Raw genomic sequence first — 18,590 nt, 5'->3', positions numbered from 1 at the left:
ACTGAATATTACTTGCTTTCCAAATTTACTGATTCAATTCAATTTTTCTTTTATAGATTTGTCAAAAAAATCCTCAGAAGAAAGAGGTGAGTTCTCTTTTTACCTCTTTTTTACCTCTTACTCTTTTTATCTCTAGTTATTCACTACTGTTATTTTTTTAACGTCTTAATTTTTCCTTTGGGTTTTAATCTTCAATTACATTTCTTTATGTTCCTTGGCATATAAATATGATTTTGAACATTTGTCTCTCCAACTGCGGCCTACATAATTTTTAAATGTACCTTTATTTCCACACATTGTCTTCTTTTGTCATGACATCTCTGACTGGTTCTCCCACTTCCCTCTTTCACTTATAAGGAACCTTATGATTGCATTGGGCCCACTCAGATAATGAAAGATAATCCCCCATCTCAAGGCCCTTAACTTAATCACATATGCAAAATCCCTTTTGCCATGTAAGATAACCGTACTCACAAACTCCAAGGATTAGTGTGTGGACATGTTTAGGAGCCATTATTCTGTCCATCACAATATGTATTTCTGTATCCTTCACAGTATAGAGATGTTTTGTAGTTTTTATGCCTTAAGGATTTATTTGTTAAATGTTATATATGCTCAAAGTAGAAATTTCGGTGCCACAAGATGTACTCTGAAGATAAGAAATCCTCAATATATCTATATGGAATTTTTAGAAAATTTGAGGAAACCAGAGCAGAGCCTTTATTCCCCTTTCATGAGCTTTATATAAAAGGGTTTTTTGGATTTTTAGATATATGTAATCATATACTATGTATTTTATCCTCTGGCTTCTTTTATTTAATACGACTATTTTGATTCATCCATGAGGAAATTGTTTACTCTTATTTTTTACTGAATAGAATACTATTATATGGATATACCATAATTGATTCATTGATTAACCTGCTCTTAAGCATTTAGTTTGTTTCCATTTTTTTTTTTTTTGGAACATAGATATGATAGATAGATAGATACATGTAGCTATATTGTTATATAATGACCCTTTTGTCTCTTGTTACCAGTTTTGACTTAAATCTATTTGTCTTATATAATTATAGCAACTTCAACTTTTGGTTTCCATTAGCATGGAATATGTTTTCCTTCTCTTTACTTTGAGTCTATGTATATCCTAAAGCTGAAGTAAGTCTCTTATAAGGAGCATATGGTGGGTCTTGTTTTTTCAATCCATCCAGACACTCTGTGCCTTTTGATTGGTGAATTTGATTGATTTACGTCAAGAGTAATAATTGATATGTAAAGACTTACTAACATCAACCATTTTAATAACTTTCTGATTGTTTTATTTTTCCATATCTTTTCTTTTTCCCTGTTTTTGCCTACCTTTGTAAATTGGTCATTTTTTGTTGTTATATGCTCTGTTTCCCTTTCCTTTGTCTTTTGTCATTTGGATCTACTCTAGGTTTTTGCTTTGTTTGCCATAGGGCTTTCATAAAACGTCTCATAGGTAAAACAGTTTATTTTAGACTAATAGCGACTTATCTTTGATAACTTACAAAGGCTCAACCTTTTGATATTATTGATTTAACTTTTTATTTGTGTTTTCACTAATAATTTATAGTTTCTATAGTTATTTTTACCACTCTTTTTCCTTTAACCTTTATATTATAGTTGAGTGGCTAATATACCATCCTATTACAGAATTGTAATTTTCTAAATCTGACTGTGTGTTTTTTATCTTTGCCAAAGTGTTGTTTACTTTCATATGTTTCATGCTAATCACTGACTAGCATCTTTTCATTTCAGCTTGGAGAACTCATTTCAGCATTTCTTGTAAGACAGGTCTAGTGGTGGTGAACTTCCTCAACTTTTAATTGTCTGGAAAAGCCTTTATGTCTCCTTCATATCTGAAGGATAATGTTGCTAGGTAGAGCATTATTTGTTGGTAATTTTTATATTTCAATACTCTGAAATATGTCATTCTATTCTCTTATGGCCTGTAGAGTATCTGGTGAGAAATCTGTTTATAGTCTAATGGGGATTCCTTTGTAGGTTAAATCCTTTTTCTCCCCCCCCCAGTTGCCTTTAATATTCTATCTTTATAATTGATTTTTTTGTTTGTTTCCATTGTGTTTATTACTAATATAAAAAAAATGTTGAAAAGAAAAAAAAAATCATTCTCAGTTCTCCAGCAGCTTTCATCCTTCCCTCTTGCCCACACAACTCCCGACCCATTTCCTCAGGGCCAGTTCAAAATGGAACCTGTTCACTGCCATTTTCACAGAAAACAACCAGTGCTAGGAAGAAGGTTAGATGAAGGTGACAGTACTGTCCAGGTTCCACCTGAAGGTAGGCCAGGCAGAGATTAACAGAATTCAGAAGAAAGGGCTGGTGGCCTTACAATGATGTACTCTAAATAAAGTGGGCTAGAGAGGAGACAGGGAAGCCCATCAGAGGCTTTAGAGGACATCTCATAGGCTTGTGTCAAACCCAGGAAAAAATGACACCAGGAGAAGAATGGGGAGAACAGGGAGGCAGTCTTGCAGAAAGTTTCACAATTCCTTCATGTTGGCAGGTGCAGAAAGTCTAGAGGGCACCAAGAACCTCACTCATTTTGGCAGAAAAACTTACCCCAGTGTTGGGAAGTCAAAAAGATTCCATGAACACTGAGAAAGGCTACATCTGAGGGATGCACAATTTCACAAAGGAGAGTGATCACAGATCAGAGTGGTGGGGATCATGCTACTGATGCAGAAAGTATAAAATCCAAAGGCAGGGAGATTGGTCTTTCAGGGAGTAACTCTGCACCAGTCATCCATACTTGACCCAAGGTCAACTTGGTGAGTTTCACAAAGAACTGGCAACTTTGGGAGTAGGGGTTGTCACACAAATAGAACTTAACAAGCAGCTAGAAGGGAATGGTAGGAAACTGCTCCAGGGCTCTCAGGAGCTGAGGGCAGTACTGCAGGCTAGGTGGACAGATGCACAAGAAACAGCACCAAAGAGGTTCCCTGTTCAGTAGTCAGTTGGCTAGAGGGAAGCCAATTCAGGAGACAGCTGCAAGGAGAAAAGATGGGGTCCTGAAGGTGAGTCTCTGGAGGCTGTATCAGAAGAAAGACCACACACTGGGCACCAGTGATGAAACACAATTCTGGGCCCCAAATGGGGGAGGTGGCAGATGGGGGTGGGTGTCACTGCTGAGGGTGGTGGGTGGAACAGCCTCACAGTAGCCATCACAGGGCCACAGGGATATATATGGCTGCTAGGTCACAAAGGGCTCCTTCTGGCCTGGATAGGAAGGCACAGATTCACAGAAGAGGTCCATCGATGCCTGGGTGGTAGAAAGCACAGAGGTCCTCATATCAACAGTGATCTTTTTGGAAAAGTGTCAGCAGAAAGGGTGGTTGGATTTGTCTTCCAATCAAAAGATATAGAGTATCCTAATGGAAAACAAAAAAAAAAAGACCGATCTATATGCTGCCTACAAGAAACTCACTTTAGGCCAAAAGATACCTGTAGATTGAAAGTGAGGGGATGAAGAACCATCTAGCATGCTTATGGATATCAAAAGAAAACCAGAGTGACCATACTTATATCAGACAAACTAGATTTTAAATCAAAGGCTGTAACAAGAGTTGAAGAAGGGCACTATATCATAACTAAGGGGTCTATCCATCAAGAACACATAACAATTGTAAATATTTTTTTAAATATTTTTATTTATTCATTAGAGAGAAATAGAGAACAAGTGAGATCATGAAGGGGGGGAAGGGCTCAGAGGGAGAGGGAGAAGTAGACTTCTGCTGAGCAAGGAACCCAACAAAGGGCCCTAATCAAGGACCCCAGGAACATGACCTGAGCCAAAGGCGGATACTTCACCAATTGAGATACGCAAATGCCCCCAAAATTGTAAATATTTCTGTCCCCAATGTGGGAGAACCCAAGTATATGAATCAATTAATAACAAAAAAAAAGAAAAAGAAAAAGAAAGAAACTCATTGATAATAATGCAATAGTGGGAGATTTTAACACCCCACTTACAGCAATGGACAGATCATCTAAGCAGAACATCAATAAGGAAACAATGACATTGAATGACACACTGAACCAGGTGGATATAACAAATATATTTAGAACACTTAATCCTAAAAAGAGTACACATTCTTTTCAAATGCACAATGAACATTCTCCAGAATAGATCACATACTGGGTCACAAATCAGCCCTCAACAAGTACAAAAAGACTGAGATTATACCATGCGTATTTTCAGACCACAATACTATCAAATTTGAAGACAACCACAAGAAAAAAATTTGGAAAGACCACAGATACTTGGAAGCTAGAGAACATCCTACTAAAGAATGAATGGGTTAATCAGGAAATCAAAGAAAAAATTAAAAACTACATGAAAACAAATGAAAATGAAAACATGACAGTCCAAAACCTTTATGATGCAGTAAAGGTAGACCTAAGAGGAAAGTATATAGCAATACAGGCCTTTCTCAAGAAGCAAGAAAAGTCTCAAATACACAACATAACATTACACCTAAAGGAGCTAGAATACAAACAGCAAATGGAGACTAAATCCAGCAGAACAAGGGAAATAATAAAGATTGGAGCAGAAAACAACAATATAGAAACAAACACACACAGCAGAATGGATAAATGAAACTAAGAGCCGCTTCTTCAAAAGAATTAATAAAATTGTTAAACCCCTAGCCAGACTTGTCAAAAAGAAAAGAGAAAGGACCCAATAAATCACTAACAGAGGAGGGATCACAACCAATGTCACAGAAATACAATATAAGAGAATATTATGAAAAATTAGATGCTAAAAAACTGGGCAATCTGAAAGAAATGGGCAAATTCCTAGAAACTTACTACCAAAGGTTAAACAGGAAAAAGTAGAGAATTTGAACAGACTTATAACCAGAAGAGAAATGAAATCAGTATCAAAATGTCCCAGCAAACAAAAGTTCAGGGCCAGATGGCTTCTCAGGGGAATTCTACCAGACTTTTAAAGAAGAATTTATACTTATTCTTCTCAAACTGTAACAAAAAATAGAAATGGAAGGAAAACTTCCAAATTCTTTCTATGAATGAAGAAATTCTTCCTATGAATTTCTTTGTACCTTAATGCCCAAACCAGCAAAAACCCTACTGAAAAGGAAAATTACAGGCCAATATCCCTGATGAACATGGATGCAAAAATTCTTAACAAGATACTTGCAAATCAATTCCAAGAGTACATGAAAAGAATTATTCACCACAATCAAGTGGGATTTATTCCTGGGCTGCAGGGGTGGTTCAACACTCCCAAATCCATCAACATGATACTTCATATTAATAAAAGAAAGGATAAGAACCATATGATCCTCTCAATAGATACAGAAAAAGCATTTGACAAAATACAAGATCCATTCTTGATAAAAACCCTCAGCAAAGTAGGGATAGATGGAACATATTTCAACATCATAAAGGCAATATCTGAGGGGTGCCTGGGTGGCTCAGTCATTAAGCGTCTGCCTTCAGCTCAGGTCATGATCCCAGGGTCCTGGGACTGAGTCCTGCATTGGGCTCCCTGCTCAGCAGGGAGTCTGCTTCTCCTTTTACCCCTCCCTCCTGCTTGTGATCTCTCTCTCTCTCACTCTCTCTCAAATAAATAAATTAAATCTTAAAAAAAAATAAAAAGAAAATGGTTGTGAGTGGATTAATCAGAGAAATTACCCTGTGGAATACATTACCTAGATGGTATGTCACCTCTTGCAGATGACAATAATAATGACATTCTTCACTGCATTTTCATGCATGGAGTACCATGAAAGGAATGGAAAGAAAATTTAAAAATGGATATCGAGCTTTTGTCATTCAAAATAAGATTTTGTAGCAAAACAATAAACTTGAAATTCACGTGTTTTTGAGAGAAAGGATTTCCTTGATTCTTTTCTATCCCACTGGGATATCAAGAGCCACCCATGGAGGACTAAACCATAGAGTTTTATATATAAAGACTCCACTAAAAAAATAAGGTCACAGAATATAAAATCAGTGTACAAAATCCACCACATTTCTGTTTTTTCTCATTTTTGTTAAATTCCAGTTAGTTATGGTACACTGTAATTTTAGGTTCAGGTTTAGAATTTAGTGATTCAACAATCACATACAATACAAGGTGTTCTTTGAAAGTGCCCTGCTTTATCCCCATCACCTATTTAACCCATCTTCCTGCCTACTTCCTCTCTGGTAACCATCAGTTTGTCCTCAATAGTTGAGTGTATTTCTTGGTTTTCTTCTCTTTTTTTTCCTTCCCATGTTAATTTTTTTGTTTCTTAAACTCAATATATGAGTGAAATAATATGGTATTCGTCTCTCTTACTTACTTTGCTTAGCATAATCCTCTTGCTCCATCCCTGTCATTGCAAATGGTAAGATTCTTTTTTATGGCTGAGTAATATTTCATTGTGTATATATCCTATCTTCTCTTTCTGTAGTTTGGCTGTTGTTGATAATGCTGCTATAAACATTGAGTGCATGTATCCCTTCAAATCTGTATTTTTTTAACCTTTGGCTAAATGACTGGTAGTGCAATTGCTGGATCCTTGGGTAGTTCTATTTTTAATATTTTGAGGAAACTCCATACTGTTTTCCAGCCTGTCTGCATCAGTTTGCACTCTCACCAACAGTGCAAGTAGGTTCCCCTCTTTCTGCATCCTTGCCAGCACCTGTTTCCTGTGTGATAATTTAACCATTTTGAGTGGTGTGAGGTGATATCTCATTGTAGTTTTTATTTGTATTTCCCTGATGATAAGTGACGTTGAGCATCTTTGCATGTGTCTGTTGGCCATCTGGATGTCTTCTTTAGGAAAATGTCTATTCATGTGTTCTGCCCAATTTTTAACTGGATTCTTTGTTCTCTGAGTGTTGAGTTTTATATATTTTGGATACTAACCTTTAACAGATAATGCCATTTCCAAACATCTTCTCCCATTCTGAAGGTTGTCTTTTAGTTTTGTTGATTGTTTCCTTCATTGTGCTAAGTGCATTGAAGTTGTTGTGTGTGTTTTTTGTTTGTTTTTATTTGTTTGTTTGTTTTCTTGATGAAGTCCCAGTTGTTTCCTTTTCCTATTGTTTCCCTTTCCTCAGGAGACATTTCTAGTAAGTAGTTGTTACACCTGATATTTACTGCCTGTGTTCTCCTCTAGGATTTTAATGGTTTCCTGTCTCATATTTAGGTCTTTCATCCATTGTGAATTTATTTTTGTGTATGGTGTAAGAAAATGGTCCAGTTTTACTCTTTTGCCTGTTGCTCACCAGGCTTCATAACACCATTTTTTGAAGATACTCTCTTTTTTTCTATTAGATATTCTTTCCTGGTTTGTCAAAAATTAATTGACCATATAGTTGTGGGTTCATTTCTGGATTTCCAGTTCTGTTCCATTGATCTATGTGTCTATTTTTGTGTCAGTACCATACTGTCTTGTTCATATCAGCTTTGTTATATAACTTGAAGTCCAGAACTGTGATGCCCCCAGCTTTTCTTTTTCAAGATTGCTTTGGTTATTTGGCATCTTTTGTGGTTCCACGCAAGCTTTAGTGTTGTTTGTTCTAAGTGTGTGAAATATGCTGGTGGTTTTTTGATATGGCTTGTATTCTATGTGTAGATTGCTTTGGGTAATATAGACATTTTAACAATATTTGTTCTTCCAATCCATGACATGGAATGTTTTTCCAATTCTTTGTGTCCTTTTAAATTTCTTTCATCCGTGTTTTATAGTTTTCAGAGTACAACTCTATCTTCTTTTTGGTTAGGTTTATTCCTAGGTATCTTATTTTTTTGGTGTAATTGTAAATGGGCTTATTCCTTAATTTCTCTGTCTGCTGCTTCATTATTTGCATATGGAAATGCATCGGATTTCCATATATTGATTTTGTATCCTGCAAATTTACTGGATTCATTCATCAGTTCTAGCAATTTTTTGATGGTTTCTTTCAGTTTTTCTATGTAAAGAGTATCATGTCATCTGCAAAGAGTGAAAGTTTGACTTCTTTGCTGTTTTGGATGCCTTTTATTTCTTCTTTTTGTCTGTTTGCTGGGGCTAGGACTTCTAGTAATATGTTAAATAACAATGGTGAAAGTGGACATCCCTGTCTTGTTCATGACCATAAAGGAAAAGCTCTCAGTTTTGCCCCACTGAAGATGATATCATTGGTTTTTCATAGATGGCCTTTATTATGTTCAGGTATGTTCCTTCTAACCCTACTTTGTTGGGGGTTTTATCATGAATGGATGTTGTACTTCATCAAATGCTTTTTCCACATCTATTGAAAGGATCATTTGGATCTACCCTTTGTTTTATTAACGTCATGTATCACATTGATTGTTTTGGGAAAATATAACTACACTTGCAACCCAGGAATAATTCCCACTTGACTGTGGTGAATTTTTCTGTTAAGGTACTGTTGGATTTGATTTGCTAGCATTTTTTAAAAAGATTTTTTTATTCATTTGAGAGAGAGAGAGCAGGGGAGGGGCAAAGGGAGAGAGAGAATCTCAAGCAGACTCTCCACTGAGCAGAGAACCAGACACAGGGCTTGATCCCAGGACTCTGACATCATGACCTGAGCCAAAACCGAGTCCGATGCTTCACTGACTGAGCCACCCAGGTGCCTGTCAATTTGCTAGTATTTTATTGAGAATTTTTGCATCCACTTTCACCAAGGATATTAGCCTATAGTTCTCTATTTTATTGGAGTCTTTATCTGGTTTTGGTATCAGGTTGATGCTGGTCCTATAGAGTGCATTTGGAAGTTTTCCATCCATTTCTATTTTTTTTGGAACAGTTTCAGTAGAAGAGGTATTAACTCTTCTTTAAATGTTTGGTAGAATCCATCTGTGGAGCCATCTGGCCCTGGACTTTTGTGCATTGGGAGATTTTTTTTTTTATTACTGAATCAATTTCTTTTCTGTTTATTTGTCTATTCATGTTTCCTATTTCTTCCTCTTTTAGTTTTGATCATTTATATGTTTCTAGGAAAGTATCCATTTGTTCCAGGTTGTCCAATTTGTTGACATATAGTTTTTCATAATATTCTCTCTCTCTTTTTTAAGATTTTATTTATTTATTTGTCAGACACAAAGGGGGGAAGAACATAAGAGGGGGAGTGGCGGGCAGAAAGAGAAGCATGCTCCCTGCTGAGCAAGGAGCCTGATGTGGGACTTGATCCCAGGGCCCTGGGGTCATGACCTGAGCTGAAAGCAGACGCTTAACTGACAGCCTCTCCGGCATCCCCATGATATTCTCTTATATGTGTTTGTATTTCTGTGGTGTTGCTTCTTAATTTCTCCTCTTTTATTTGTGATTTTATTTATTTAGGTCATTTTCTTTTTGATAAGTCTGGCTATTCATTTATCAATTTTACAATTTTTTTCAACAAGTCAACGCCTGGTTTCATTGATCTGTACTATTTTCTTTTTAAGTTTCTATATCATTTATTACTGCTCTAATTTTATTATTTCCCTTTTCCACTGGTGTGAGGCTCTGATTTTTGTTCTTTTTCTAGCTCCTTTATGGGTAAGTTTAGGTTGTTTATTTCAGATTTTTCTTGCTACTTTAAGTACACCTGTATTGCTATATACTTTCCTCTTAGGAACGCTTTTGCTGCATACTAAAGGATTTGGACCTTTGTGCTTTCATTTTCATTTGTTTCCAATATTTTTCTATTTCTTCTTTAATTTCATGGTTGACCCATTCATTGTTCAGTAGTATGTTGTTAATCCTCCGTGTATTTGTGGTCTTTCCAATTTTTTTCTTGTGGTTGACTTCAAGTTTCATAGTGTTGTGGTCAGAAAATGTGCATGGTATGATACCAATCTTTTTGTACCTATTAAGGCATGATTTGTGATCTAGTCACAAATTCTGTAGAGTGTCCCATGTGCACTTGAAAATAATGTGTATTCTGCTGCTTTAAGATGAAATGTTCTGAATATATCTTTTAAGTCCATCTGGCCCAGTGTGTCATTCAAAGCCGCTGTTTCCTTGTTGATTTTCTGCTGAGATGATCTGTCCATTGATGTAAGTGGGGTGTTAAATTCCCCTACTATTTTTGTATTATCAATGAATTCCTTTGTGTTTTTTAATTGTTTTGTATATTTGGATGCTCCCTTGTTGAAGTTATAAATATTTGCAGTTGTCAGATCTTCTTGTTGGATAGTCCTCTTTGTATGATATAGGGCCCATCTTCATCTCTTGTTATAGTCTTTAGTTTAAAATCTAGTTTGCCGGGCACCTGGTGGCTCAGTTGGTTAAGTGACTGCCTTCGGCTCAGGTCATGATCCTGGAGTCCCGGGATCAAGTCCCGCATCGGGCTCCCTGCTCAGCGGGGAGTCTGCTTCTTCCTCTCCCACTCCCCACTCTTGTGCTCTTTCTCTCTCTCACTCTCTCTCTCAAATAAATAAATAAAATCTTAAAAAAAAATAAAATAAAATCTAGTTTGCCTGATAGAAGTATTGCTACTCCAGCTTTCTTTTGACATCTATTTGCATGACACATTTCTCCATCCCCTCACTTTCAATCTGCAGGTGACTTTAGGCTAAAATGAGTCTTTTGTAGGTGGCATAAAGGTGGGTCTTTATTTTGAATTCATCCTGACAGCTTATGTCTTTTGATTGGAATTCTTAATCCATTTACATTCATAGTAATTCTTGATAGATATGTATCTAGTGCATTTTTATTACTTGTTTTGTCATTGTTTTTGGAGATTTTCTTTGATCATTTCTTGTCTTTGTCACTTTTGGTCTTTCCTTTCCACTGAGAGATTCCCCTTTAATATTTCTTGCATGGTGGCTTAGTGGTCACAAAATCCTTTAGTTTTTGTTTGTATGGGAAACTCGTTATCTTTCATTCTATTCTGAATAAATAGCCTTGCTGGATAAAGTATTCTGGGCTGCATATTTTTCCCATTCAGCATGTTGAATATTTCATTACATTTTCTTTGGGCTTGCCAAGTTTCTGTTAAGAGATCTGCAGCTACCCTTATGGGCTTTCCCTAGTTAGTTAAGGACATCTTTCGTCTTGCTGCTTTTACAATATATTCTTTATCACCATACTTTGTGAATTTAATTATAGTATGTCTTGGTGTTGGCCTGCTTTTGTTGACTTTGACAGGACTTCTCTGTGCCTATTGAAGTTGGATGTCTTTTTCCTTCCCCAAATGAGAGTTATTTTCAGGTATTTCCTCAAATAAATTTTCTGTTCCCTTTTCACTCTATTTTTCTTGTGAGACTCCTATAATACCAATGTCATGTTTGATGGAATCACTAAATTCCCCAAGTCTTTTACTGTGTTGCATAATTCTTCTTTCTCTTTTGTTCAGTTTCATTGTTTTCTATTATTTTGTCTTCTATAACACTTATTCATTCTTTGATTCTTCCAAACTTACAGCCATTTCATCAAGCATGCTTCAAATTTCAGTTACTGCATTTTTTAATTTCTGATTACTTTTTAACTCTTATCTCTCCAGTAAGGGCTGCCCTGAAGTCTTCCATTCTTTTCTCAAGCCCAGCAATTATTCTTATGATTGTTGGTTCAAATTCTCCATCAGGCATATTATTTATATTTGTTTCACTTAGATCTCTGACCATGGTCTTATCTTGTTTCATTTGGGATGAATTGCTCCGTCTTGGCATTCTGTCTAAGTCTCTGTATTCTTCTGTATATTAGAAAAGCCTGTTATGTTTCCTGCTCCTGAGAGTAATGGCTTTATGAAGAAAAAGTCATATAGTGTCCAGGGCTTGAAAATTCAGGAAGTGTCTCTGGTGTGTACTATATGCACTCTGCTCCTGTTTTGTTGCTCTATCTTATAGGCCAGTCATCTGCAGAGGTTCTCCTTGCCTGCAGTGGGCAGTTTAATCCTTGGCCAGAGTGTGGCAAGCTTTAACTAGGTATGCTCTGGTCTGCTTCTTAAATGAGACCTGATGCTACTTCCACTAGAAATGAAGCCTTGCAGAAGTCTCTGGCTGAGATGTCTTGTGGGTAGGGTTTCTGCTGGTCTTCTGGGTAAGGGAACTGCTGCACTGGGACTGATGCAAACTTGACCAAGAAGGGCGGTACTGGCAGAGCTCAGGTGTGTGGGATCTGGTGTAAGCAGGTTGGGCAGCCAGTGCCTGCACTGTGCTGTTTATGGAAGGTGGTTCTGTGTTTATGCTGAGGGGCAAGGGAGGAAAATGGTGCCAGCCAGCTCATTTGTCCCTGGAGAGGGGTCTCCATGTTTGTTGCTCTCAGGGAATCAATCTGAGAAGAGTGAATAATCTCCCCCCATATGTCTTAGGCATTTTTCAGATCACTGTTTTTATGCTTTCTGCATCCAGATTTTTTTGCCTGCCTCCTCTCCAGGGGCAGAACTGTGCCCTCCAGGCTCTATCCCAGCCAAGTCTGATGACTTTTGCAACTCCAGGCTTTAGGGAGGAGATGTGGGCAAGGGTCTGCTCTAGTCTCCTGGGGGAGGGTCTTGCCATGCTGGGATTGAGGCAGGTTTAACCATGAAAGATTTTGTGCCAGAGTGCAGTGGTGTAGGGACTTAGAGCAAGCAGGCTGGACAACCAGTGTCAGGGTCCAGTTGCCCTCAGCAGATGGCTCTGCATTTATGCTGAGGTGCAGGGGGAAAGAATTAGCACCTGCTGGCTCCTTGTCCTTAAAGAACTGTCTCTGTGAATGCTACCTCTCCTGGACAAGCTCCAAGAAGAGTGAATAATCTCCTCAATGTGTGCCTTACGTGATCCTCAGATCGCACCCTTTGCCACCAGGGTTGTTAACCTGCCTTCTCTCAAGGGGTAGGGCAGGGGGAGGGAAATGGCACCAACCAGCTCCTTTGTTACTGGAGAGGGGTGTCCTTGCATGCTGCTCTCAGGTGAACACTCTCAAGAAGAGGGAATATCTCCAACCTGTGCATCCCAGGCATTTCTCAGATCCCTGTTTTCGTGGTTTCCCCAGGTTGTTTGCCTTCCTTCTCTCCAGGAGCAGTGCAGTGCCCTATGGGCTCTATCCCAACCAAGCCAGCTGACTTTTACAACTCCAAACTTTAAGGTGCAGTGTGGGTGAGTCTGTGCTGGTCTTTTGGGGAGGATCTCTCTGAGCTGGGACCGAAGGAGGTTTGATCAAGGAGGTCATTTGTGCCAGAGTACAGAGGCATGCAACTTGGAGCAAGCAAGCTGCTTGGCAGGCAGCTCTGCAACTATACTGAAGGTAGGGGAATGGAAATGCTGTCCAGTGGCTCTTTTGTCTCTGGAAAGGGTATCTGTGAATGCCACCTCTCACAGATGTACTCCAAGAGGAGTGAATAATCTCCCCACAGTGTGCCTTTGGCATTCCTCAAAACTGCACTCTGCCCCCGGGGTGTTTGCCTGCCATCTTTCCAGGATTAGGGCAGTGCCCTCAGGGCTCTATCCCAGCCAAGTTTGCTGACCTTCAAAACTCCAGTCTTCAAGTCCTGCTGGTTGCAAAAATTTTTTTAAATTAGCCCTCTCATTGTCCCCTGCTGATGGCTTTAGGGTAGTATTCTCCTTGCTTTTTCCCCTGTGTGTTCCTTTCTTGCAACAAGGGCTCCTTCCCCCCTACAGCTCCCATGATCCTTTTTTCCCCAAAACAACATCTCCAAACTTCCTACATTCCTTGATGTGGCCTCTTCTCTCCTTCTAGGTGTGGAATTTGTTTTGTCAGTCCTCAGGTTGATTCTTGGGCATTCAGAATGATTTCAGAGTTATCTAGTTGTGTTCAAGATATGAGGTGAGCCTAGGGTCTTCCTACTACATCTCCCTCTTTAACTCCCGTCATCACATTTTTATACACTAGTAATGAAGCAGCATAAAGAGAAATTAAGAAAACCTTCCTATTTAGAATTGCACCAAAAATAATAAAATGCTTAAGAAGAAACTTACCAAGGAAGTGGAAGACCTGTACTCTGAAAAGTATAGAACGTTGATGAAAGAAATTGAAGACAACACAAATAGAAAGATATTCCATACTCATAGACTGAGACAACAAACATTGTTAAAATGTCCATAGAACAAAATTAGCTTACACATTGAATGCAATCCCTATCAAAATCCCTGTAGCATTTTTCACAGAACTAGGAAAAACAATTCTATGGAACCACCCTGAACAGCCAAAGCAATCTTGAAAAAGGCAAACAAAGCTGGAGGCATCACTATTACAGATTTCAATTTAGACTACAAAGCTGTAGTAATCAAAGCAATATGGTACTGGAACAAAAAATAGATGCATAGATCTGTGCAACAGAATAGAAAATGCAGAACTAACCCACATTATATGGTAAATTAATTTTTGACAAATAAGGAAGGAATATCCAATAGGAAAAAGAAAGTCTCTTCAAAAAATAATATTGGGACAATTGGTCAGCTACATGCAAAAGAATGGAACATGACCACTCTCTTGCACCATACACAAAAATAAACTCAAAATGGATTAAGGACCTAAATATAAGACTTGAAACCATAAAAATCCAATAAGAGAGCACAGGCAGTAATGTCTCTGACATTAGCCATAGCAACATTTTCTTAGATATGTCTTTTTTGGTAAGGGAAATAAAAGCAAAAATAAATTATTGGAACTACATCAAAATAAAAATCTCCTGCCCAGCAAAAGAAACAACCAACAAAACTAATGAAAAATCTACTAAATGGGAGAAGACATTGGAAATGACATATCCAGTAATGGGTTAGTATCCAAAATATATAAAGAACTTATGCAAGTCAATGCCAAAAAATCCAAATAATCCAATACAAAAAAATGGACGGAAGACATGAACAGACATTTCTCCAAAGACATTTATCCAGATGGTCAACATCATTCATCATCAGGGAAATGCAAATCAAATCCCCAGTGAGATAATACTTCACACCTGTCAGAATGCATAAAATAAAAAACAGAAGAAACAACCAGTGTTGACAAGGATGTGGAGAAAGAGAAACCCTAGTGCATTATTGATGGGAATGCAAACTGGTAGAGACACTGTGAAAAACAGTTTGGAGGTTACTAAGAAATGAAAAATAGAACTACCCTGTGATCCAGTGATCACATTACTGGGTATTTACTAAAATAATTTGAAAACATTAATTCAAAATTGATATATGAACTCCTATGTTTATAGCAACATTATTTACAATAGCTGAAATATGGAAGCAGTCCAAGAGTACACCAACAGATGAATGGATAAAGAGGAAGTGTGGTGATATATACAATGGAATATTATTCAGCTATAAAAAGAATGATTTCTTGCCATTTGCAACAAAATTAATGGAGCTAGAGAGTATAATGTTAAGTGAAATAAGTCAAAGAAAGACAAATACCATAAGACTCACTCATATGTGGAATTTAAGAAACAAAACAAAAGAGCAAAGGAAAAAACAGAGAGAAAAATTTAAAAAAAGACTTGACTATAGAGTACAAACAGTGGGTTACCAGGGGAGGTGGGTGAGTGGGGGTGGATGAAATAGGTAAATGGTATTATTAGCGCACTCATCTTGATGAATACTGAGGAATAAGTTGTTGAATCACGATATTCTACATATGAAACTAATATAACACTCTATATTAACTATACTGGAATTAAAAGAAAAATAAAAATGAAACAGTAAAATAAAATAATAAAATTCATAATGCTTTTCTTGAAGTTTATCTTACAGAAAAAAGTGCACAATAAGCTTGTTAAAAGTGACATAATATGAGGGGGGCGGAGCAAGATGGTGGAGGAGTAGGAGACCTGGATTTCGACTCCTCTCAGGAATTCAGCTGGATAGGGATCAAACCATTCTGAACACCTACAAACACAACAGGAGATCAAAGAAAAGAAGAGCAACAACTTTCTGAACAGAAAAGCGACCACTCTCTGGAAGGTAGGACTGAGGAGAAGTGAATCCGAGGCGATATTTGGGAGGATAGACAGTGGGGGAGGGGGCCTCCATTGGCCGCTTCTGGCAAGTGATAGAGCAGTGGAGCACAAAATCGGAACTTTTAGAAGTTGCTCTGCTAAGGGACGTCGCTCCAGTGGCTAAGCGGGGGGGTGGAACCCTCATGGGACAGTGTGGTCTCAGGACCCTCGGGGTCACAGGAAGACTGGGGGTGCCTAAGTGTGGCAGAGCTCCCAGGTATCGGAGCGGGGAAGCTGGCTGCAGAGACGGAGCCGAGGTGTGGGCTCTCAGCTCGGGGTTGCCATAAACCATGATCTGTGGCACAGTCAGGCCACTGCTCCTCCAGCAGGGACCCAACAAGTGGAAGATCCAGGGAGACTCCCCTTCCTCCCCGGGGAGGAGTGGCGCAGGAGCACACCACAGGGATCTGCTGGGTTTGAAGACTCCACATGGGGTCGGAGCCAGAGATAGAAACACTTGGTCACAGCCCGGGTGAGCACGGAGTGCGGCTGGAGACCAGGGAGATGGGAGTGATTGACTGCTTTTCTCTGGGGGTGCACTAAGGAGCGGGGCCCCGAGTTCTTGGCTTCTCTGGGGTGGAGATTGGGTAGCCGCCATTTTCACTCTAGTCCTCCAAAGCTGTACTGAAAGCTTGCAGGGAACAAAAGCTCCTGAGAGCAAACGCGAGCAGATTACTTAGCCCAGACTTGGCAAGGGCGGGACAATTCCGCATCTGGGAAAGACATTTGGGAACCACGGCAAAAGGCCCCTCCCCAACAAGATCAGTGAGAACAGCCAGCCAAGACCAAGTCTACCCATCAATGAGAACGGCAGATCTCCAGAGCTAGGGGAATACTGCACATAGCATCCATGGCTTTTTTACCATGATTCTTTAGTCTTTCAAAGTTAATTTTTTTTAACTGTCTTTTTTTTTTTTAATTTTTCTTTTTCCCTTTTCAACAACATCTTATCAATCCCTTTTTTAAAAAACATTTTTATTTTTCATTTTTAGAGTCATGTTCTATCCCTTCATAGTAGTTACCTGTATTTTTGGCATATATATATAAGTTGTTCTCTTTTTAAAATTTTGAGATAGTTTCTTCTAACAGATCAAAATATACCCTAAATCTCTATTATATGGTTTTTTTCTACTCCCCTGCCTGATCACATTCTCTCCCTTTTTTTCTTTTTTTTTTAAATCCTCTTCTTTCTTTTTTCAAACAACTTCTTATCAATTCCTTTTATAAAATTTTTTATAATTTCCATCTTTACAGTCATATTCCATCCCTTCATCATATCAACCCTTATTTTTGTACATATATAAGTTTTTCTTTCTTTAAAATTTTGGGAGGCACTTTCTTCTAACAGATCAAATACACCCAAAATCTAGTGTGTGGCACTGATCTATATACCAGCCTGATCATATTTGATCACATTCTGGGTTTTTTTTTTTTGTTTTTTTCTGTTTTTGTTTGTTTTTATCTTTCTCTTTTCCTTTTTTTTTTCTTTTTCTTTTTTCTCTCTTTCCCTTTCTTTTCCCACTGCTTCAGTCTTTTATGATTTGTTTAGAGTATATTTTCTGGGAACGTTATTACCCTGTTAGCATTTTGTTCTCTCATTCATCTATTCTCCTCTGGACAAAATGACAAGACGGAAAAAATCACCTAAACAAAAAGAACAAGAGTTAGTACTGACTGCCAGGGACCTACTCAGTACGGACATTAGTACGATGTCAGATCTAGAGTTCAGAATCATCACTTTAAAGATACTAGCTGGGCTTGAAAAAAGCATGGGAGTTATTAGAGAAACCCTTTCTGGAGAAGTAAAAGAACTAAAATCTAACCAAGTTGAAAACAAAAAGGCTATCAATGAGGTGCAATCAAAAATGGGGGCGCTAACTGCTAGGATAAATGAGGCAGAAGAGAGAATCAATAATATAGAAGATGAAATGATGGAAAATAAAGAAGCTGAGAAAAAGAGACATAAACAACTACTGGGTCATGAGGGCAGAATTCAAGAGATAAGTGATACCATAAGATGAAACAACATTAGAATAATTGGGATCCCAGAAGAAGAAGAAAGAGAGAGAGGGGCAGAAGGTATAATGGAACAAATTATAGCAGAGAACTTCCCTAATTTGGGGAAGGAAACAGGCATCAAAATCCAGAAGGCACAGAAAACCCCTCTCAAAATCAATAAAAATAGGTCAACACTCCGACATCTAATAGTAAAACTTACGAGTCTCATAGACAAAGAGAAAATCCTGAAAGCAGCTCGGGAGAAGAGATATGTAACCTACAAGGGTAGAAACATTAGATTGGCAACAGACCTATCCACAGAGACCTGGCAGGCCAGAAAGGACTGGCAGGATATATTCAGAGCACTAAATGAGAAAAATATGCAGCCAAGAATACTATATCCAGCTAGGCTGTCATTGAAAATTGAAGGAGAGATAAAAAGCTTCCAGGACAAACAAAAACTAAAGGAATTTGCAAACACGACACTAGCCCTACAAGAAATATTGAAAGGGGTCCTCTAAGCAAAGAGAGAGCCTGAAAGCAACATAGACCAGAAAGGAACACAGACAATATACAGTAACAGTCACCTTACAGGCAATACAATGGCACTAAATTCCTATCTTTCAATAGTTACCCTGAATGTAAATGGGCTAAATGCCCCAATCAAAAGA

The sequence above is a fragment of the Mirounga angustirostris genome, unplaced genomic scaffold (assembly GCF_029215605.1).
Source record: "Mirounga angustirostris isolate CCGP_5_RB_7025 unplaced genomic scaffold, mMirAng1.0.hap1 SCAF_8, whole genome shotgun sequence".
NCBI lineage: Eukaryota > Metazoa > Chordata > Mammalia > Carnivora > Phocidae > Mirounga > Mirounga angustirostris.
Note: the sequence above shows the minus strand (reverse complement) of the source record.